Here is a 23,467-nt window from a genome sequence, read left to right on the forward strand (position 1 = left end):
GCGCTGGGCGTGGAGCTTCCCCGCGGCGAGCTCCTCTGCGAAGTGGACCTCAAATCCACCTCCTGATCCTGCGGTCAAACTCGTTTACTGAAACATCGTGAGACCTGCTGCATCTGGGCCTTCTTGGCAAAAACTGTAAGGACGGGCTTTAAACAACCACAAGCAGAACTTGAGGGAACTTGGGCAGTGAAAGCCAAGAGACTGGCTGTAGTGTAGATGACGGCTGAAAGGGCCCTAGGAGGTCTTTTACTAGGCCGATTTATGTGATTGCCCGTTTGGGTGGGGCAACTTAACAGCAGAATAGCCCCGTTTGCTTTAAGTTTCCTGGGAAACGAAGTTAGATACACTTTGGTTGTTTTCAAGTACTTAGAATTTCGTCAAACACCTACAATTTCGTCAGACACCTGCCACGTAACAGGTTCCTTCCATTACAAAGGCCTCAAAATGGAATTATGCCAGTAATATATGGAATCTCTCTACAGCAATGTTCAGTTGGGAGAAAATACAAATGAAGAAGAAGATTGCCTTTTTATGTTTTCTTGGAGAGAAAAAATAACAAGTTTACATTGTCTTTTCAGAGACCTTCAAGAGTGGAGGGTCCTAGGAGAGAAACAGTGCATTGGAATTAACCTACAGTTCTCCTGCTGTGTCTTTCTTCTGTGTTTCTCCTTTGCTACTCACACAAAACACTTCACCTCTGGACACCAAGTATATGGAGGTTTTTCCCACATCAAGCAATTCCCTACCTCACCAGCTGAGTACCCTACAATTTAACTCAAATCTAACACTATCTACCTGGAGACAATGTCAGATCCCAGAGGTTAAGGGCTCAGTCCTACAAGACTGCTCCCACCCTACTTCAGATACCAATCCCAAGTAGCAGGTCTCCAGGTTACCCACAACTTCGGTCTGATTTCCCACCACCACTTCCCCTTTGATTCGATTATTTGCTAGAATAGCTTACAGAACTCAGGGAAAAACTTACTGATGTTTACCAGTTTGTTAAAGGATAAGTAAGGGATACAGATGAACAGCCAGATGAAAACATACATAGTCTGAGAGGGTGCCGCCGCAGAAACCCCCATCCCCGTGGAGCTGGGGTACATCACCCCTCCAAAGGTGAATGTATTCATTGGGCTGGAAGCTCTCCAAAGAGTACCACTGGGATTATGGACGCTTCCTCACGTAGGCACGATCAATTATTAACTCCATGTCCATCCCCTCTGCCCTCTCTGGAGAAATGGGGAGCAGGCCTGAAAATTTCAAGCTTCTAAGTATGGCGTGGTCTTTCTGGTGACCAGCCCCCATCTAGGAGCCCACTCAGAGTCGATGCAATAGAAAAAAAGATGCTTCTAGTGCCCTTGCCACTTGAGAATTTACAAAGGTTTGGGGAGCACTGTGTCAGGAACCAGGGACATAGACCAATATATATATTTTCTATTATCTCACACACAGACTCTAGACTGTATCATATTTGATGCATCTGATACACTAAATATTACATTGCATTTACTGAAGAATTTCTACTATGCTTTATCATTTCCAATAGTGAAGAATTAAATATTTAATTTGTAGTTTTATGTTGCCTTAGATCAGTTGCTGAACATGTTAGAAAATGTTTTATCTGTCAGAAGTCTATTTCAATAAACTTTTTCACCTACTTCATTTTGTCCCTGATAGAAGTATAATTTTTTATTCTCTTTTGCCGTAACAGTAGTATGAACTGTTTAGAATGTACGATGTTAAGTGTACATGAAATACATAGCTCTTAAAAGTGCTTTATGTTTTTATTAACTTTCAAGAAGAGATTTCATTGTTAGAACGTGGGGGTTGACGGTCTGTAGAGAGCTTCCGGGAAGATGGCGGAAGGGAAGACGCGGAGATCATCTTCCTCCCCACAGACACACCAGAAATACATCTACACGTGGAACAACTCCTACAGAACACCTACTGAACGCTGGCAGAAGACCTCAGACCTCCCAAAAGGCAAGAAACTCCCCACGTACCTTGGTAAGGCAAAAGTAAAAAGAGTAAACAGAGACGAAAGTATAGGGACGGGACCTGCACCAGTGGGAGGGAGCCGTTTCCACACACTAGGAAGCCCCTTCGCGGGTGGAGACTGCGGGTGGCGGAGGGGGAAAGCTTCGGAACCGCGGAGGAGAGCGCAGCAACAGGGGTGCGGAGGCAAAAGCGGGGAGATTCCCACACAGAGGATCAGGGCCGACCAGCACTCACCAGTCCGAGAGGCCTGTCTGCTCACCCGCCAGGGCGGGCGGGGCTGCGAGCTGAGGCTCGGGCTTCGGTCGGAGCGCCGGGAGAGGACTGGGGTTGGCGGCGTGAACACAGCCTTAAGGGGGCTAGTGCGCCACGGCTGGCCGGGAGGGAGTCCGGGAAAAGGTCTGGAGCTGCCGAAGAGGCAAGAGACTTTTTCTTCCCTCTTTGTTTCCTGATGCGCGAGGAGAGGGGATTAAGAGCGCCGCTTAAAGCGAGCCGCCGCTAAAAGTGCAGACCCCAGAGACCGACATGAGACGCTAAGGCTGCTGCTGCTGCCACCAAGAAGCCTGTGTGCGAGCACAGGTCACTATCCACACCCCCCTTCCGGGGAGCCTGTGCAGCCCGCCACTGCCAGGGTCCCGGGATCCAGTGACAACTCCCCCGGGGGGAACGCATGGCGTGCCTCAGGCTGGGGCAACGTCACGCCGGCCTCTGCCGCCGCAGGCCCGCCCCGCACTCCGTGCCCCTCCCTCCACCCCCCACCCCACCCCCCACCCCCGCCCCCCGCCTGAGTGAGCCAGAGCCCACGAGTCAGTGGCTCCTTTAACCCCTTCCTGTCTGAGCGAAGAACAGACGCCCTCCGGAGACCTACACACAGAGGTGGGGCCAAATCCAAAGCTGAGCCCCTGGGAGCTGTGAGAACAAACAAGAGAAAGGGAAATCTCTCCCAGCAGCCTCAGAAGCAGCAGATTAAAGCTCCACAATCAACTTGATGTACCCTGCATCTGTGGAATACATGAATAGACAAAGAATCATCCCAAATTGAGGAGGTGGACTTTGAGAGCAACATTTATGATTGCTTCCCCTTTTCCTCTTTTTGTGAGTGTGTATGTGTATGCTTCTGTGTGAGATTTTGTCTGTATAGCTTTGCTTCCACCATTTGTCCTAGGGTTCTATCCATCCGAGGTTGTTTTTTTTAATTTTTTTTATTTTCCTCTCAATAATTATTTTTTTATTTTAATAACTTTATTATATTTTATCTTATTTTATTTTACTTTATCTTCTTTCTTCCTTTTTTCCTTCCTTCCCTCCTTCCTCCCTCCCTCCCTCCCTACTTTCTTTCTTTCTACTTCTACTAATTCTTTCTTTCTACTTTTTCTCCCTTTTATTCTGAGCCATGTGGATGAAAGGCTCTTGGTGCTGCAGCCAGGAGTCAGTGCTGTGCCTCTGAGGTGGGAGAGCCAACTTCAGGACACTGGTCCACAAGAGACCTCCCAGCTCCACATAATATCAAATGGCAAAAATCTCCCAGAGATCTCCATCTCAACACCAGCACCCAGCTTCACTCAACGACCAGCAAGCTACAGTGCTGGACATCCTATGTCAAACAACTAGCAAGACAGGAACACAAGCACACCCATTAGCAGAGAGGCTGCCTAAAATCATAATAAGTCCATACACACCCCAAAACACACCACCACATGTGGACCTTCCCACCAGAAAGACGAGATCCAGCCTCATCCAGCAGAACACAGGCACTAGTCCCCTCCACCAGGAAGCCTACACAACCCACTGAACCAACCTTAGCCACTGGGGACAGACACCAAAAACAACGGGAATTACGAACCTGCAGCCTGTAAAAAGGAGACCCCAAACAGTAAGATAAGCAAAATGAGAAGACAGAAAAACACACAGCATATGAAGGAGCAAGATAAAAACCCACCAGACCTAACAAATGAAGAGGAAATAGGCAGTCTACCTGAAAAAGAATTCAGAATAATGAAAGTAAAGATGATCCAAAATCTTAGAAATAGGATAGACAAAATGCAAGAAACATTTAACAAGGATCTAGAAGAACTAAAGATGAAACAAACAACGACGAACAACACAATAAATGAAATTAAAAATACCCTAGATGGGATCAATAGCAGAATAACTGAGGCAGAAGAACGGATAAGTGACCTGGAAGATAAAATAGCGGAAATAACTACTGCAGAGCAGAATAAAGAAAAAAGAATGAAAAGAACTGAGGACAGTCTCAGAGATTTCTGGGACAACATTAAACGCACCAACATTCGAATTATAGGGGTTCCAGAAGAAGAAGAGAAAAAGAAAGGGACTGAGAAAATATTTGAAGAGATTATAGTTGAAAACTTCCCTAATATGGGAAAGGAAATAGTTAATCAAGTCCAGGAAGCCCAGAGAGTGCAATACAGGATAAATCCAAGGAGAAATACGCCAAGACGCATATTAATCAAACTGTCAAAAATTAAATACAAAGAAAACATATTAAAAGCAGCAAGGGAAAAACAACAAATAACACACAAGGGAATCCCCATAAGGTTAACTGCTGATATTTCAGCAGAAACTCTGCAAGCCAGAAGGGACTGGCAGGACATATTTAAAGTGATGAAGGAGAAAAACCTGCAACCAAGATTACTCTACCCAGCAAAGATCTCATTCAGATTTGATGGAGAAATTAAAACCTTTACAGACAAGCAAAAGCTGAGAGAGTTCAGCACCACCAAACCAGCTTTACAACAACTGCTAAAGGAACTTCTCTAGGCAGGAAACACAAGAGAAGGAAAAGACCTACAATAACGAACCCAAAACAATTAAGAAAATGGGAATAGGAACATACATATTGATAATTACCTTAAATGTAAATGGACTAATTGCTCCCACCAAAAGACACAGATTGGCTGAATGGATACAAAAACAAGACCCATATATTTGCTGTCTACAAGAGACCCATTTCAGACCTAGAGACACATACAGACTAAAAGTAAGGGGATGGAAAAAGATATTTCATGCAAATGGAAACCAAAAGAAAGCTGGAGTAGCAATTCTCATATCAGACAAAACAGACTTTAAAATAAAGACTATTAGAAGAGACAAAGAAGGACACTACATGATGGATCAAGGGATCAATCCAAGAAGAAGATATAACAATTGTAAATATTTATGCACCCAACATAGGAGCACCTCAATACATAAGGCAAATACTAACAGCCATAAAAGGGGAAATTGACAGTAACACATTCATAGTAGGGGACTTTAACACCCCACTTTCACCAATGGACAGATCATCCAACAAGAAAATAAATACGGAAACACAAGCTTTAAGTGATACATTAAATAAGATGGACTTAATTGATATTTATAGGACATTCCATCCAAAAACAACAAAATACACATCTTTCTCAAGTGCTCATGGAACATTCTCCAGGATAGATCATATCTTGGGTCACAAATCAAGCCTTGGTAAATTTAAGAAAATTGAAATTTTATCAAGTATCTTTTCCAACCACAATGCTATGAGACTAGATATCAATTACAGGAAATGATCTGTAAAAACTACAAACACATGGAGGCTAAACAATACACTACTTAATAACGAAGTGATCACTGAAGAAATCAAAGAGGTAATAAAAAAATACCTAGAAACAAATGACAGTGGAGACACAACGACCCAGAATCTATGGGATGCAGCAAAAGCAGTTCTAAGAGGGAAGTTTATAGCAATACAATCCTACCTTAAGAAACAGGAAACATCTCAAATAAACAACCTAACCTTGCACATAAAGCAATTAGAGAAAGAAGAACAAAAAAACCCCAAAGAAAGCAGAAGGAAAGAAATCATAAAAATCAGATCAGAAATAAATGAAAAAGAAATGAAGGAAATGATAGCAAAGATCAATAAAACTAAAAGCTGGTTCTTTTAGAAGATAAACAAAATTGATAAACCATTAGCCAGACTCATCAAGAAAAAAAGGGAGAAGACTCAAATCAATCGAATTAGAAATGAAAAAGGAGAAGTAACAACTGACACTGCAGAAATACAAAAGATCATGAGAGATTACTACAAGCAACTCTATGCCAATAAAATGGACAACCTGGAAGAAATGGACAAATTCTTAGATATGCACAACCTTCTGAGACTGAACCAGGGAGAAATAGAATATGAACACACAAATCACAAGCACTGAAATTGAAACTGTGATTAAAAATCTTCCAACAAACAAAAGCCCAGGACCAGATGGCTTCACAGGCGAATCCTATCAAACATTTAGAGAAGAGCTAACACCTATCCTTCTCAAACTCTTCCAAAATATAGCAGAGGGAGGAACACTTCCAAACTCATTCTATGAGGCCACCATCACCCTGATACCAAAACCAGACAAGGATGTCACAAAGAAAGAAAACTACAGGCCAATATCACTGATGAACATAGATGCAAAAATCCTCAACAAAATACTAGCAAACAGAATCCAACAGCACATTAAACGGATCATACACCATGATCAAGTGGGGTTTATTCCAGGAATGCAAGGATTCTTCAATATACACAAATCAATCAACGTGATACACCACATTAACAAATTGAAGGAGAAAAACCATATGATCATCTCAATAGATGCAGAGAAAGCTTTTGACAAAATTCAACACCAACTTATGATAAAAACCCTGCAGAAAGTAGGCATAGAGGGAACTTTCCTCAACATAATAAAGGCCATATATGACAAACCCACAGCCAGCATCATCCTCAATGGTGAAAAACTGAAAGCATTTCCACTAAGATCAGGAACAAGACAAGGTTGCCCACTCTCACCACTCTTATTCAACATAGTTTTGGAAGTTTTAGCCACAGCAATCAGAGAAGAAAAGGAAATAAAAGGAATACAAATCGGAAAAGAAGAAGTTAAGCTGTCACTGTTTGCAGATGACATGATACTATACATAGAGAACCCTAAGGATGCTACCAGAAAACTACTAGAGCTAATCAATGAATTTGGTAAAGTAGCAGGATACAAAATTAATGCATAGAAATCTCTTGCATTCCTATACACTAATGATGAAAAATCTGAAAGTGAAATCAAGAAAACACTCCCATTTACCACTGCAACAAAAAGAATATAATACCTAGGAGTAAACCTACCCAAAGAGACAAAAGACCTGTCTGCAGAAAAATATAAGACACTGATGAAAGAAATTAAAGATGATACAAATAGATGGAGAGATATACCATGTTCTTGGATTGGAATAATCAACATTGTGAAAATGACTCTACTACCCAAAGCAATCTAGGGATTGAATGCAATCCCTATCAAACTACCACTGGCATTTTTCACAGAACTAGAACAAAAAATTTCACAATTTGTATGGAAACACAAAAGACCCCGAATAGCCAAAGCAATCTTGAGAAAGAAAAATGGAGCTGGAAGAATCAGGCTCCCTGACTTCAGACTATAGTACAAAGCTACAGTAATCAAGACAGTATGGTATTGGCACAAAAACAGAAATATAGATCAATGGAACAGGATAGAAAGCCCAGAGGTAAACCCACACACATATGGTTACCTTATCTATGATAAAGGAGGCAAGAATATACAGTGGAGAAGACAGTCTCTTCAGTAAATGGTGCTGGGAAAACTGGACAGCTGCATGTAAAAAATGAAATTAGAACACTCCCTAACACCATACACAAAAATAAACTCAAAATGGATTAAAGACCTAAATGTAAGGCCAGACAGTGTCAAACTCTTAGAGGAAAACATAGGCAGAATACTCTATGACATAAATCACAGCAAGATCCTTTTTGATCCACCTCCTAGAGAAATGGAAATAAAAACAAAAATAAATGGGACCTAATGAAACTGAAAAGCTTTTGCTCAACAGAGGAAACCTTAAACAAGACAAAAAGACAACCATCAGAATGGGAGAAAATATTTGCAAATGAATCAACTGACATAGGATTAATCTGCAAAATTTACAAGCAGCTCATGCAGCTCAATATCAAAAAAACAAACAACCCAATCCAAAAATGGGCAGAAGACCTAAATAGACATTTCTCCAGAGAAGATATACAGGTAGCCAACAAACACATGAAAGAATGGTCAACATCATTAATCATTAGAGAAATGCAAATCAAAACTACAATGAGATATCATCTCACAGCAGTCAGAATGGCCATCATCAAAAAAATCTACAAACAATACATGCTGGAGAGAGTGTGGAGAAAAGGGAACCCTCTTGCACTGTTGGTGGGAATGTAAATTGATACAGCCAGTATGGAGAACAGTATGGAGGTTCCTTAAAAAACTAAAAAGAGAACTACCATACAACCCAGCAATCCCACTACTGGGCATATACCCTGAGAAAACCATAATTCAAAAACAATCATGTACCACAATGTCCATTGCAGCTCTATTTACAATAGCCAGGACATGGAAGCAACCTAAGTGTCCATTGACCGATGAATGGATAAAGAAGATGTGGCATATATATACAGTGGAATATTACTCAGCTGTAAAAAGAAACAAAATTGAGTTATTTGTAGTGAGGTGGATAGACCCTGTCATACTGAGTGAAGTAAGTCAGAAAGAGAAAAATACTGTATGCTAACACATATATATGGAAACTAAAAAAAAGAAAAAAAATTGGTCATGAAGAACCTAGGGGCAAGACGGGAATAAAGATGCAGACCTACTAGCGAGTGGACTTGAGGACACGGGGAGGGGGAAGGGTAAGCTGGGACGAAGTGAGAGAGGCATGGACTTAGATATACTACCAAATGTAAAATAGCTAGTGGGAAGCAGCCGCATAGCACAGGGAGATCAGCTCGGTGCTTTGTGACCACCTAGAGGGTTGGGGTAGGGAGGGTGGGAGGGAGGCTCAAGAGGGAGGAGGTATGGGGATATATGTATATGTATAGCTGATTCACTTTGTTATAAAGCAGAAACTAACACACCATTGTAAAGCGATTACACTCCAGTAGAGATATTTTAAAAAATGGGTTTCTGTCTTGTGATGCTCTTGATTATAATTCCTCATTTTCTTATAATGAAATTTGAAAAGACTGTACATGTAGATTACTCCTGTAAAATTGTTTCTCTGAAATATGTATCTTAGAACAGAAAAACGTCAGCTTTGATTCTCTTTCATTTCTTAAATAAGGCAGCAGAGGCTCAGAGAGAAGAAACTAATTTAAGATCCTGCCATAGCTAAGGGAAGACAGGGAACTGGGACGAGGTCTCCTGCCCTCCTGAGGCAGGGCTTCCCCACCCCCACACACGCGCTGGTTCCATGCGTTGATAGAGACCTCTGGTTCCGATGTTCTGTAAACGCATAGTCCAGACATATCATTCTGGGACTTTTCATCTCCAATTAATTTCATTTGTATTTACAGATATTTCCAACCTCTGATTTATTCCTTACCCATTACTATCTATATCAGATGCAATTTATGTGCATCCTCACATGGGCTCTTTGCCACTTGCAACTTGAGAGCTCTGCCTACTGCCACCATTGCCGCTCCACCGAACACTGCTGAAGTCTCCTTCTTCTACGGGGGGGAAGACTGGAGGCTGGCATGGCCCACCGTAGCAGAAGCCATGGCAGCTCTTACAGACCCACAGGGGCTCTGGGCTGCGAAGCCTGGGATATGAATTTCCCATCAGATGTCCAAAGGGGTCAAGTAACACAACAAAAATGGGGCAAATTTTGACTGATGAGAGTCATAAGGAGGGAACCAACAGGTAAATTCATTTCGTTTCTTTCCCGCAATGAACTGCTTCAACATGCAGTGGTTCCATATGGCCTATCTGGAGACATCGTGTGTGAGCGAATGTCCAGTTGTGTTTTCTTTTGAAGCTGTGGCCAGTGCAGGAGTGGTCCACCCTTCTCTGCCTCACACTCCCTTTTTCCTCACTCTTGCTGTCCTGGGATTGCACCCCCCAATAAAACATTCACATGAAGGCTTTGTCTTGGGCTCTGTTTTTCAGTCAACTCAAACCATAAAAGTTTCCATTTTGGAGAAATAAAATTCTTACAGATTAAAAATATCCTTTCACAAACTCAGCTGGCAATTATCTTAGAAAAAAAATTTTTTTTTCCCTGAAATCTCCTGAGTCCTGATAATGGGGAGATGGGACACACAGGAGGAAGCACAGAAGAGATAGAAGGTAACATAATGTTCATCACAGGCCCCCACTTTTGTCTCCAGTTTAAAAAGCAGTTTAACATCACTGCTCTCTGCAGATATTTGATATTTAGTAATGAACATAGAATCTAAAAGAGAAAGTCTTCAAGTAAGGTGGGGAGATGGGTGTGTTTATTCTTCTAGGATATCTAGAATACTTAGGTAGTCACTTCTAGTATAGACTCTTTGAATTGCCATTAAGTTCAATGATTAGGGCAGAAACTCTCTTCCCGTTGAAAGGTATATGCTAGCTACCCTCTCGGATCCTGAAGGAGGGAGGAGGTTTAATTTATGGGAAGAGAAGCCTAGGAAAGCAGGTGGCAGCCCTCGGAACTTAGAAACACCAGCCCAGCTCTATTAATCATGGTTTTTGTTTTCTATATTTTATGATACTTTGACATTGTGGGGGCCTTGCAGACCCTGGTGGGCTGCCCCTCCCAGGATTGGCTAGTTTCTAGAGATGGAAACAACTTGTCATGAGCATGCCTTTATATGCAAATCAACCAATCCAGAGCCCATACTCCAACCACCTCTTTTATCAAACTCTCACACACCAAGCCAATATTCCCCCTGCCCTAAATCACTCCAGAGCCAGGTACTAGATAGCTAGGAACCACTACTATAGCCCAGAACCTGAAGAAATTATTCAAACTACCCAATCCTAAACTGTTTAACGTGCCCTGCTTTGCCTTTCCTGAAGAGATCACGGTAAAGCTTGTGCCCATGCTTTCTCCTCTTCCTTCTGCCTCCTGACCCACCCTGGTGCTTCCCTATGCAGCCCTGGGTGGAATGTTGTACCTCCTGTTTCCAGACATCTATGAGTATAAATTTCCTCCTGCATGAAAACCATTTCTGTCTGCATGTCTTACCACACCTAATTTTTTTTATATAAATTTATTTATTTATTTTTGGCTGCGTTGGGTCTTCGTTGCTGCGCACGGGTTTTCTCTAGTTGCGGTGAGCAGGGGCTACCCTTCATTGCGATGCGCAGGCTTCTCATTGTGGTGGCTTCTCTTGTTGCAGAGCATGGGCTGTAGGTGCACGGGCTCAGTAGTTGTGGGTCATGGGCTCTAGAGCACAGGCTCAGTAGTTGCGGCACATGGGCTTAGTTGTTCTGTGGCATGTGGGATCTTCCTGGACCAGGGCTTGAACCCATGTCCCCTGCATTGGCAGGCGGATTCTTAACCACTGTGCCACGAGGGAAGCCCTCCATACCTGATTAAAAACAATCCCAAGTACATTTCTCAACACACCAGCCTAACAGCACCCCTCCTCAGAGACCTGACTTTCAGCTCCAGGAGGCTTCTCCTCTTAGTTTCTAAGTCTTAATAATTTCAACTTCTTTCCTTTGTTTCCCTAGTCCTAAGGTGGTGGTAGCTTCCTGCTACCTCCATGACACTGAGTGCTTCTTTTACCTTTTTAATAAAGACTCTTTATATCGTCTTCATATTAATTTTTCTCTGTCAAAATAACCATTGTGTTTTCTGCCTCTTGACTAGACCCTGATGAATACACAATTTTATGGTTAATGCTGGCACTTGGGTTTGCATCAGAGCTTAATAATTTATCAATAGCTCATGAGATATTGCCAAGGTAGAAGGGGTGGTGTGTGGAATACACTCAGCCAGTAAAAATTCTGGGAAATCAAAGAGATTCAGATCAATTTACAATGTGTCATTCTCGAGAAAATAATGCTAAATTCCTCATACCTGCCAATTCCTCATCTTATGCAGAAATGCTATTTTACATCTTCACATTTTATTAGATCAATACTGGAGACATATCCAAGTATTTGTTGTCAATAAAGGTCATGATACATTTCTAATCTTATGAAAATCAAGCAGATTTCAAAAACTTATGTCATTGTCAATTTGGGCCATTATAACAAAGTACCATAAGCTGGATGGCTTATCAACAAACATTTATCTCTCATAGTTCTGTAGGCTGGGAGTCTGAGATCAGTGCCAGCATGGTCGGATTCTGGTGAGAACCCTCTTCTGGGTTGCAGACAGCTGGTTTCTCCTTGTATCCTCATATGAAGGAAAGAGAGTAAACTAGCTGTTAGCCTCTTCTTATAATCCCATTATGAGGGCTCTACCCTCCTGACCTAATTACTTCTCAAAGGCCCCACCTGGTAATACCATCACATTGGGAGTTAGGATTTAACATACGAATTTTGGGGAGACATAAACATTCAGTCCACAACAACATATATAATAGAGAACAAGATCTTGCCCTGTGAGAGGACATCCTTATCTTCTAGTATGCAAGAATGACTCAGGTATGCCAGCTATTACTGTGATGGTGGGTAGTGAGAAGTACTCTGGTAGATGGCAAAGTACCTGGGTTCTAATCCAGCTATACTACTTCATACTAACTTGGTGACCTTGGGAAAAGCATTAACTTCTCTGAGCCTCAGTTTCCTTATCTGTCAAATGAGATTATTAATACTACTTATTCCATGTACCTTACAGGCTTACTCAATTCACTAAGTGTTTATAGATCATCTATAGGTAGGTATTCCAAGATATACAAAGAGAAGTAAAACATGGTCCCTGACTTCAAGGAATTTATACTCCAGTATTTTTCTATGCATTCAACAGTAATGGAGCACCTCCTTCCAGGCACTGTGCCAGGAGTTAAGAATACAGAGATGTCTAAAAATATGGCTCTCTCATTCAAGGGGCTCACAATCTGATAGAGTTAAAACAAGGCCACAGATAACTAGAACAAGTGGTAGAATGTGCAATTAAATTTGAAAGAAATCAGCGTGGCAGTTAATGAAACACAAGGCATACACGTAGTTGAGAGAGTCAGAAGAGGCTTTGTGGGTCTAGTGCTATTTGAACTGACAGTGAACAGGTGAAAGAGGGAAAGATGCAGGGAATGACCAGAAGAGCGAGCCTACTTAGCTGCCAATAAGAGCCTGGAGTGGAGTGGAATCAGTAGAAATCAGACAGAAGAAATGAATATAAGTGATACAAGATGAACAACGCTTGGAAATTCAGTGGTGATAATTATAATAGTAACTGAGTTACTGGTAAGGATACAACGGTGAACAGGTGGGCATGGCCTCTGTTTTCAATGAGCTTTAGATTAGTTGGGAGTAGGAAAAAATTTTTTAATTTCCCTAATATGGTCTCTGTTTTTAAATATAGTATAGAAATAGGATATTGGAGGTTCAATAAGATCAAAAGTTCAGGAGACAATTGTCACTGAAGAGATGGTTTGTTAAATTCACAGATCCCAAGAGGAGGGGGCATGCCATGCCACACCACAGGGGACCACAAGGGGAGCACCGAGGTCTGTCAGGAGGCAGAGGGGGAGGGGGAAATCATGGGCAAATGTCTTTATTGTGGTTTCCACCAGAAGGAAAGGGAAGGAAAAAGCAAGGTAGGGTAAGCAGGCTTAGGATTGGCTAGCTTGATTAAGTTCAGCAGGCTCTGGGGCTAGGGGCTGTCCCTGTATGTCTGCTACATGGCTCTGCGATGATTATGACAAGTGGCCCAGAGTATGAGAACCTGATAAAGAAGGTGATGTGGGTGTGACCCTTCCAGGGTCAGCAAGCCCGCAGATGTTAAACCAACAGAGTACAGAAAATAAAACACACGGTTAATATTGATACAATCTCCTTAAAAGTATGGGAGGGAGTTTATTTAGTTTTGTGTCCCTGACACCCACCACGATCCTTTGTACATAATATTGGAGAGACTCAGTAAAGGTATGTTGAGTGACAGGTTAATACATCCTCTCTTTGACTCTTAAACTTTGCTGGAGTTGGACAACTCTCATATACGATTGTGTGTCATTTCAGTGGTGGTCACTCTCTCAGGGAGGCCCTCAGACTAAGGTAGGCATCCCTGAGGTGGACACTGCAACACATGGCCCCAATCCCCCTTCAGTGAAGGAGGGCTGACAGCAGACAGCCTTCTGAGTCTGCCTTTGGGAGATTGTGAACAAAAATTAGATAAGTGATCCTTTTAAAAATTAAAGATACTATTAAAACAAAAAATGAAAAATGAATAAGACTGGTTACTTCTTTTATGGCAAAACTACTTTGTATCATAATTAGTGTTCTTTCAATTTCAAGAGACAGAAATCTAACTCAAACTTGCTTAAGAAAAAAAATGGAGGGGGAAAGGCGAGGAGAGGGATAATTGGGAGATTGGGATTGACATATACACACTAGTATATATAAAATAGATAATTAATAAGGACCTACTGTATAGCACAGGGAACTCTATTCAATACTCTGTAACGACCTATATGGAAAAAAGATCTAAAAAAGAGCGGATATATGTATATGTATAACTGATTCACTTTGCTGTACAGCAGAAACTAACACAACATTGTAAATCAACTATACTCCAATAAAATGGTTTTTTAAATAGAATTTAAAAAAAAATTTACAGGCATGGCTGGGTATAAGAGGTCAAATGATGTCATCAGAATTCTCTCCATCTTCATTTGTCTCTCACATCTATTTATCTCTATTCATGACCTCATCTTTTTTTTTTTTTTTAAACTCCAAATAGCTTCTCTGTGTTTGGGGACAATGGCCTCAAGCAGCTCCAGCTTACTTTATACTTACAGCTCTCGATTCTGTAAGGAGAGAAGCCATCTCTTTTCCCCCAGATTCCCTATGTAAAATTTCAGAGAGGAAACTGATGGACGTTTACATCAGTCAGTATCCAGTCTGGAGATAAAAACCACATTGGATATTGGATCAGGGAACAGATACAAAACAGCAGTTATTTACTTTAGATTAAGGATGACTGAACAATAAAAGACTAAGGACCAAAGGAGACCCCTCTCCACCCAGGATGAGATTCAGGCCTCTTTGAAGAGGGCAGAACTAACACAAGGGCCAGAAGCTTGCTGCTGGCCAAGAAACTTGCCACAGGGCACCAGCCAGGGCCAAGCTATAGAAGCAGCTTGCCCTTGAGAGAGGGTGTGGACAGGCTGCAGCTGATCCGTACAAGAGTCAACTGTTGCCAGAGGGGATAGGTGGCTGCTGTTGATAAGAGCATGGCCTGAGGGCACAGCTAGAATTCTCCTGTGCACTTGCTAGGCTCCCATCCTAAATAGTAGTGATGATGGAGGACCAGAAGCAGGAAGGGAAGTATCTTCCTCCTGCTATTGCCATGCAGGGTCATTCTATTGTCTTCTATTGATGAAGTTTAGTATTCCATTAGCAGGTAAAGGGCCCAGCTTTAAGATCAAAAAGCAAGGCAAAGAAGGGTGGATTTGGAGAGACAATAGGTTAGGCACCATCCTACTTGGATCACCACACAGTCCTGAACCAACCAGGTTCAGGTCATAGATTCCCCTGTGACCAGCAGGCCAGGGTCATGTGCTCATACCTGTGCTGTGACCAACCAAGTGGTAGGAGGAGCAGCCCCACCACTATGCATGGAGTGGCTTCTCCATAGAACAGATGGATTCTTCAACCAGAAGAAAGGAGAGTGCTAGGCAAATAAAAACAATAGCTGTCCTTTGTATGTTGTATATTGACCTTAAAACATCTGGTTTTATTTGGATTTGTTCATATAGGAAAGGAAAACTTAAAGCCTTTCTTTAAGAATGATAACTGCATTTTAATTCATTCAAGAGATGTTTATTAAGCACCTACTATAAGAGGAGCTCATCCTCACTAGTCCTGGACTGCTGATATCTTTGTGGACACAGGCTGAATTAAAAGGTCTAAAAATGAAAAGGCAGTTGGAAAAAAGGCTAAGACAAGAAAATGGTACCTTTATTTACAGATTCAATGTCCTAAGAGATGTATCTACACCTTTGTAGCAAAGTTTTAAAATACTACTCATGGTCAAATGAGAACAAGGCAGGAAGACCGCATGGTTGAGAGCACAGATTGTAGAGCAGGATGCAGGAACTCAAATCCAGTCTCACTACAATGTGACATGGGGCAGGGAAGTGGTAACTTTTATGAAAGTTTTCTCACATACAAAATTTGAATAACAATAATACCTACCTCCTAGGATTGGTGGGAAGATTAAAAAGCTAACATCTGTAAAGCTCTTAGAATAGCTCTTGTCACATAGTAAGTAAGTACTATATGACCATTAGCACTTATTATGAATTTGCCATTATTAGCTGGATATCAAGTAATGCGACTTTCTCTCCATTAACTAATTTGAAATGCTTTTATCTTCAAAATAAGAAATTTTTTTTTTGTTTAGAAGTATCTAACTGCTATGTATATTTTAGCACCCACAAAAGAGGCCATTCTTTTTTTTTTTTTTTTTTTGTGGTACGCGGGCTTCTCACTGCTGTGGCCTCTCCTGTTGCGGAGCACAGGCTCCGGACGCGCAGGCTCAGCGGCCATGGCTCACGGGCCCAGCCGCTCCGCGGCATGTGGGATCTTCCCAGACCGGGGCACAAACCCACGTCCCCTGCATCGGCAGGCGGACTCTCAACCACTGCACCACCAGGGAAGCCCCAAAAGAGGCCATTCTATAAAAATAATTTTATTCTTTTCACTACTTTCTGTCTCTTTATGAACTTAAATCATGTATCCCATGGAACCAAGTAAAAGCAAACAAAAACTGGTTCTTCGTGTTATTCTACAGCATATGGAAGAAAATACAAACCTTTCTTTTATCGTCTCTCTTTAAATGTTTATAAAATTGTATGAAAAGAAAAACTCTTCCCTGAAAATGGATTTGTGTATATATCTTGTCAAAAGAACATTTTTTCACAGAGTACTTTTAGAACTTCTTTTTTTGTTTTTAAAAGGAAACTGCCTCTGAGTATTCCGAGCAAGAAATGTACTCCTTCTCTGGCTGAGTCAGAGAAACCCTTTCCTAATGAGGACTCTGGCACTGACTGTGAACCACTGAAGCCTTCCAACAGTGACACATTCTGCAACATTAGTGATAAGCTGAAGTCTCAGATACTGAGTCTCTCAGCAAGGCCTCGTCGGTGAATGTTAAGATGTCGGGGAAGAATGGGCATGAAAAGAAGGAACTGCATTCCTTCTCCTCTCAGGGATAGGGCTGTGCTCTCTAATAACTCTTACAACAGTCAGAGTTATGGGACTATATGGAGTATCCATACCTGGAAGAAAACAAATAGAAACAAGAGAAAACACCTTACAAAGTACATCTATTTGGAATCTATCCTAAATCATCAAAGTGTGTACACACTCACACACACACACACACACACACACACACACACACACACACACTCATGCTTAGTCTGTTCGGGCGGCCGTAACAATACTATAGACTGAGTGGCTTAAACAACAGAATTTATTTCTCATTGTTCTGGAGGCTGGGAAGTTTAAGTTCAAGGTGCCAACAGATTCAGTTTCTGGTGAGGGCCTGCTTTCTGCTTCTTTTCCCTGTGTCCTCCTCATGGAAGGGGCAAGGGAGCTCTCTGGGGTCTCTTTTATAAGGACACTAATCCCATTCATGAGGGCTCCACTCTCATGACCTAATCACCTCCCAAAGGCCTCACCTCCTAATACCATCACACTAGGGGTTAGGGTTTCAACATATGAATTTGAGGGGGCATAAATATTCAGCCCATTGCACACACTCACATACACACACACACACACACACACACATACACACAATGTCCCTAAACTAGAATTACCAAGGAATACCTTGATTAAAGAACAAATATTTGCTGGATTAAGTAAAATATGATATGGTACAGTATTAGAATTTTTTGTGTATAAAGAAGGTTAAATGTTTTGATACCAACACGATCCTGATTCCTGCAATAAAAGTTTAACAAATACAACATAGAACTGGTGTTTTTCAATCTGGTATAGAATCACACATAAAAAGGTATCAAGTTCACGATCTATGAATGAAGATTTACAAAACATTTTACTACTGAAGATATTCTTACCAAAGGTAGAAGCTATAAATGTGGGACACAGGTGCATCATCTTCCTCGTCAAGCTTTGAGGAGGGCTACCATGTTTCCACAGAATACTCTGTTTCCTAAGAGGAAAAATGGGGACAATCATATCTATCTCTTAGCTTTGTTGGAAGATTAAACAACATGTATTGCAAAGGCCAACACACAGAGTCTGGCAATGATTCCTGCTGACAAATAGTATTTTCCCTCCTCTCCTGGAGGCCACTCTAAGACTTACTCAGATGAGGGTGGACACAACCAAAGCATTTTGCTGAAGCAAAAGGGATGTGGGATGTGAGTCTGAAAGAAGACAAAGAGTTGGGGCCCAGCCTGTATTTATAGTGTTTACCACTACTTCCTCAGGCACACTGAGAAGAACAGAACTTTGGTCAACATACTCCCAATTAGTCCAAATGTGTAATTCCTGAAGACCAATGAGCTGCCTTAGCCTTGAGCTCTGTGGAGACCTACCCTCCTTTAATTTGTGAATGTGCAAAAGGGAGAATCATATTACCATTTGAACACTGTGATCCTGTTACTTATGGACAGGTAGGACACTTGCTCCCCCATTTTTTCAGCAAATAAATCATTCTGTGGTTGCAAAAGAATTAAAAATTTTTAAAGACTGTGTTGGAAAGTGATTAAAGCAAGATTCCAAAACTGAAAATTAAAAGAAAAAGAGTTCCTTGGTCTCTGAAAAAGAATAGTAAGAGTAAAATAGATCTGGACTGTTTATAGACTTAGAAATTATAGTCCACTCTTGTAGTTATGGGTCTTTTAGAATCCAGGCTTCCGTTCCTCAGTTAACACAACAGTTCATTAATCTATGAGTCTTATATGCAAGGAAATTCTTCTGAGTAATCGGCCTCCCTGTACACCAGCTGGGCTATATCTACATACACATGAGCTTCATTACTTTACCCAGGATTGTGGACTCTCAGGGCCTCATTAGTGAATCAATGGATTTTTAAAAATTCTTTCCCGGTTGGAAATATATTTAGGGAATTTTGGAGTTTTAAAAATAAGTGTTTCCAGAAATATGCCATTTTGTTATGGTTTTCCCCTCATCTCATTGACAATTCTATAGCATTTCAGAAAATAAATTTAGGGACTAGAATAATCTTTGGCTATGAGAAAAGAACGTTTTCATATCTCTATTAAGTATCTTAATGAACACTTTTGGGAGGGTCTATTTGTTTTTTTTTCTATTATCTCTTCTGTTGATGTTTCCAAAGGGTTAGTACTGTACTCCTCTTAAATGACAAAGAAATTAGGGTCTCTAAAGATCTTCCTTATTTCCACTTTTAATGAATTGTTATTTGCATTTCTTTTAAGGTTGACTCTTTTGATTCTTTATAATGTAGATAATGCTTTGATAGATCGTTCTTATAGAATTATTTAAAACCTTAAAAAAGACATTTATTATCATTTTAACATGATTTTCCCCTGTCAACCAAATTGATACTTTAAGAATATTCAAACCAGCTGGCAAATCATTTCCAAACACACTTAGTTGATAGCAAACATTTCATTTTGGAACTGAAAGCTCACTATGTCGGTTCCTGAGCCTCTAATTTCAATGTTACTTGAGACCACACTGGAATACACAGCCACTCTCTTTTTATTTTTTATTAGTTATCTATTTTATATATATTAGTGTATATATGTCAATCCCAATCTCCCAATTCATTACACCACCACCACCCACCCCGCTTTCCCTGCTTGGCGTCCATATGTTTGTTCTCTAGATCTGTGTCTCTATTTCTGCCTTGCAAACCGGTTCATCTGTACCATTTTTCTAGATTCCACATATATACGTTAATATACGATATTTGTTTTTCTCTTTCTGACTTACTTCACTCTGTATGACAGTCTCTAGGTCCATCCACGTCTCTACAAATGACCCATTTTTGTTCCTTTCTATGGCTAATTTCCCACTGTATATATGTACCACATCTTCTTTATCCATTCGTCTGTCGATGGGCATTTAGGTTGCTTCCATGACCTGACTATTGTAAATAGTGCTGCAATGAACATTGGGGTGCACATGTGTTTTTGAATTATGGTTTTCTCTGGGTATATGCCCAGGAGTGGGATTGCTGGGTCATATGATAATTCTATTTTTAGTTTTTTAAGGAACCTCCATACTGTTCTCCATAGTGGCTGTATCAATTTACCTTCTCACCAGCAGTGCAAGAGGGTTCCCTTTTCTCCACACCCTCTCCAGCATTTGTTGTTTATAGATTTTCTGATGAAGCCCATTCTGACCGGTGTGAGGTGATACCTCATTGTAGTTTTGATTTGCATTTCTCTAATAATTAGTGATCTTGAGCAGCTTTTCATGTGCTTCTTGGCAATCTGTATGTCTTCTTTGGAAAAACGTCTATTTAGGTCTTCTGCCCATTTTTGGATTGGGTTGTTTGTTTTTTTAATATTGAGCTGCATGAGCTGTTTATATATTTTGGAGATTAATCCTTTGTCTGTTGATTCGTTTGCAAATATTTTCTCCCATTCTGAGGGTTGTCTTTTCATCTTGTTTGTAGTTTCCTTTGCTGTGCAAAAGCTTTGAAGTTTCATTAGGTCCCATTTGTTTAATTTTGTTTTTATTTCCATTACTCTAGGAGGTGGGTCAAAAAAGATCTTGCTGTGGTTTATGTCAAAGAGTGTTCTTCCTATGTTTCCTCGAAGAGTTCTGTAGTGTCCGGTCTTACGTTTAGGTCTTTAATCCATTTTGAGTTTATTTTTGTGTATGGTGTTAGGGAGTGTTCTAATTTCATTCTTTTACATGTAGCTGTCCAGTTTTCCCAGCACCACTTATTGAAGAGACTGTCTTTTCTCCATTGTATATCCTTGCCTCCTTTGTCATAGATTAGTTGACCATAGATGCATGGGTTTATCTCGGCACAGCCACTCTTTTCTTAAGAACATCCAGAGAAAGTTTTAGCATTTATTTCCTTCATAAGTGTATTTGAGTCTCACAGCTAAAGTCCATGTGTTCATGGCAACAGGAGCAAATGCATATTGATACAGGATAAGTGATTGGTAACACTAATGTTGGAGGCCAAGACAGGCTGCCCCAAAATGTGCCTCAATGACATATTGATTATTTTGAATTAAAGTTACTTGAGAAACAGCCAGTGGAAAAAAATGATGTTAAAAAACCAACTCTGACCCCTTTCTTTCCCGCTGAAAGCAGGAAATAAATTTCCCATGTGAAGTTATTTTCCCTATACCGGGAGGATAGAAAGCATCCTTATCACTGTTAGGGAATTCAAGGTTAAGAAAGCTGTATAGAAAAACCCTATTACTTCTCCATTAGTCTGCTACCCCAAGCACAATCCTCTTTGTTTTGTTAAATCTTCACAAATAATTGTTTCTTTATCTAAAAATGATAAGTATACAGCCTGCTTTGGCCACTTCAGGAGTCCCATTTCTATGAGACCTCCGTGTGTACGAATTAAATAGTTTTTTTTTCTCCTGTTAATCTGTCTTGCGTCAATTTAATTATTAGACCAGCCAAAAGAATTCAAGAGGGGTAAAGGGAAATTTCCCCCCTCCCAGCACTAACAGCTGTCTGCTCCAGCTGTGAAGATATTTCACTGCAAAATCAACTTTGCAAAAAAAAATTTAAGTCATTAGAAGACTATTTGATTCTTATTTGTTCTTTTAGTAAATTGTTACAAATAAATTGAATGAATAAATGAATGCAAGAATGCCTATGATGTGCTAGGTACTGTGTATCACATACCCTCGTTGTATAGCAAGTGGGAAAAACATGGGTTCCTGCCCTCATGAAACTTACAGTCTAGGAGGGGAGAAAAACATAAAACAAAGAATCACATAAATAAATATCTAATCAAATATTTATGACAGTATTGCTGATGAGTTGTTCCAGTCTTTTTTTCCTCCATAGGAAAATAATTTTTTAAGTGAAAGCTGAAAATAATTCTCTGAAAACCTACCTCCTGTGATGTGAACCCATTTACTCATTCTCTGGATGAAAGTGGAAAGTAGTTGTGTCATAGTGACTCCACCTTCCTCCTTTCACATCCAATTAGGTGCCACAGCTTATTGATTTTATCATCCAAATATATCTTATATTCATTCCTTCTTCTCCATTTCCATACCCAAAAGCAGAGTACCAGTTCTCTGGTCCTCTTACCCAAATTATTTTAATAGATTCCCAGAATCACAAACAGAATAGGAGATATTAAAGTAGGAAAAGAGCCTAGAGATCATTCTTCAGATAAGGAAACAGGCTCAGAAAGGCAAATGTCTCACCCAGGACCCCACGATTCAGCCTAGTCACACATGCCATTAACGTTTCTTAGGGGAGCCACGGACGACATTTTCGGCTGCCTGCTTGCAGTCATTCCCAGCCCTTCTTCCTCGTTAGAAAATCTGTCTTCCTGAGATAGAAACCAAAAATGACAAATTCTGGCTTTCCTAGGAATGGCCATGTGACCCAGTCATGGCCACCAAGATGTAAGAGAAAGCCTGTTGGCTGGTTTCTGAGAAAGAGTTTGCTTCTGACAAAAAGAGAAATCAAGGGCAGCAGCAACCACTCCTCTTTCTTCCTGTCTTTGGAGCTGAACAACAGTGGCCTGAGGATAAAAAGCCAGCCTCTGAGGACGGAAGATCAGAAAATGGCAAGCACTTGGGACCCTCACCTATGAGTCCTGAGCTAAATTTGGGACTGCCTACTTGCAGACCTCTTATTATGAGAGATCGTTTAACGTCTTTCCTATTTACAACTTGATGTCATGTATTCTGTTACTTGCAGCTGAGTATACCTTGGATGGACTCCTGCTTTATTTATTTTCCATCTACCCCACTAAGCTCCAGAAGAGCAAGGAATGGACCTATTTTCTTCATTGCCATATTCCCAGTCCTAGAGCAGAGCCTGGCACAAAAATCAGCCCTTGAAAAATATTTGTCAAATGAATGAATGCCCCCAAATCTTCACTGGTTCTCTACTTCCATAGAATAAAGTCCAAAGGATTATTCTGGCATTCAAGGCCCTTCATGAGCCAGTCCCACTCAATTTACCTTTCCACCCTTATATTTTACTTCCACAAATTATATAATTTAAGCAAACCGGACTGCTTCCTGTCCTCCCAAGCACCCCCTGTGGCTTACTGATCAGAGCTTTCGTTCCAACATTCCTTCCACAGAATATGCATCTCCCCCTCCTCCACTTGGATACTTCCCTCTCACCCTTCAAGTTCCAGATCTTCCCCCCCATAGCACTGTCTCTGACACTCTCCAGGTACAAATAACTTTTCTATATTTCCTTTCTCTTGTGCCATTTATCACTTTTAAACATTTATGATAATTATTTGGTGTACTCATCTCTATTAGATTATAAGCTTCTTG

General features: G+C 40.8%; 1 protein-coding gene across 1 annotated transcript in view; it reads right to left on the reverse strand.

Annotated features, from left to right (window-relative positions):
* NMU (neuromedin U) overlaps positions 1 to 23,467 on the reverse strand; it is a 239,055-nt gene that overhangs the window by 186,316 nt on the left and 29,272 nt on the right. Inside the window, exon 2 of the mRNA XM_033857063.2 lies at positions 18,080 to 18,174. The gene's annotated coding sequence lies outside the window, so the exon portion shown is untranslated. The remainder of the gene's footprint in view (positions 1 to 18,079; positions 18,175 to 23,467) is intronic.

Source organism: Tursiops truncatus, chromosome 5, assembly GCF_011762595.2.
Source record: "Tursiops truncatus isolate mTurTru1 chromosome 5, mTurTru1.mat.Y, whole genome shotgun sequence".
In the NCBI taxonomy this organism is placed as follows: Eukaryota; Metazoa; Chordata; class Mammalia; order Artiodactyla; family Delphinidae; genus Tursiops; species Tursiops truncatus.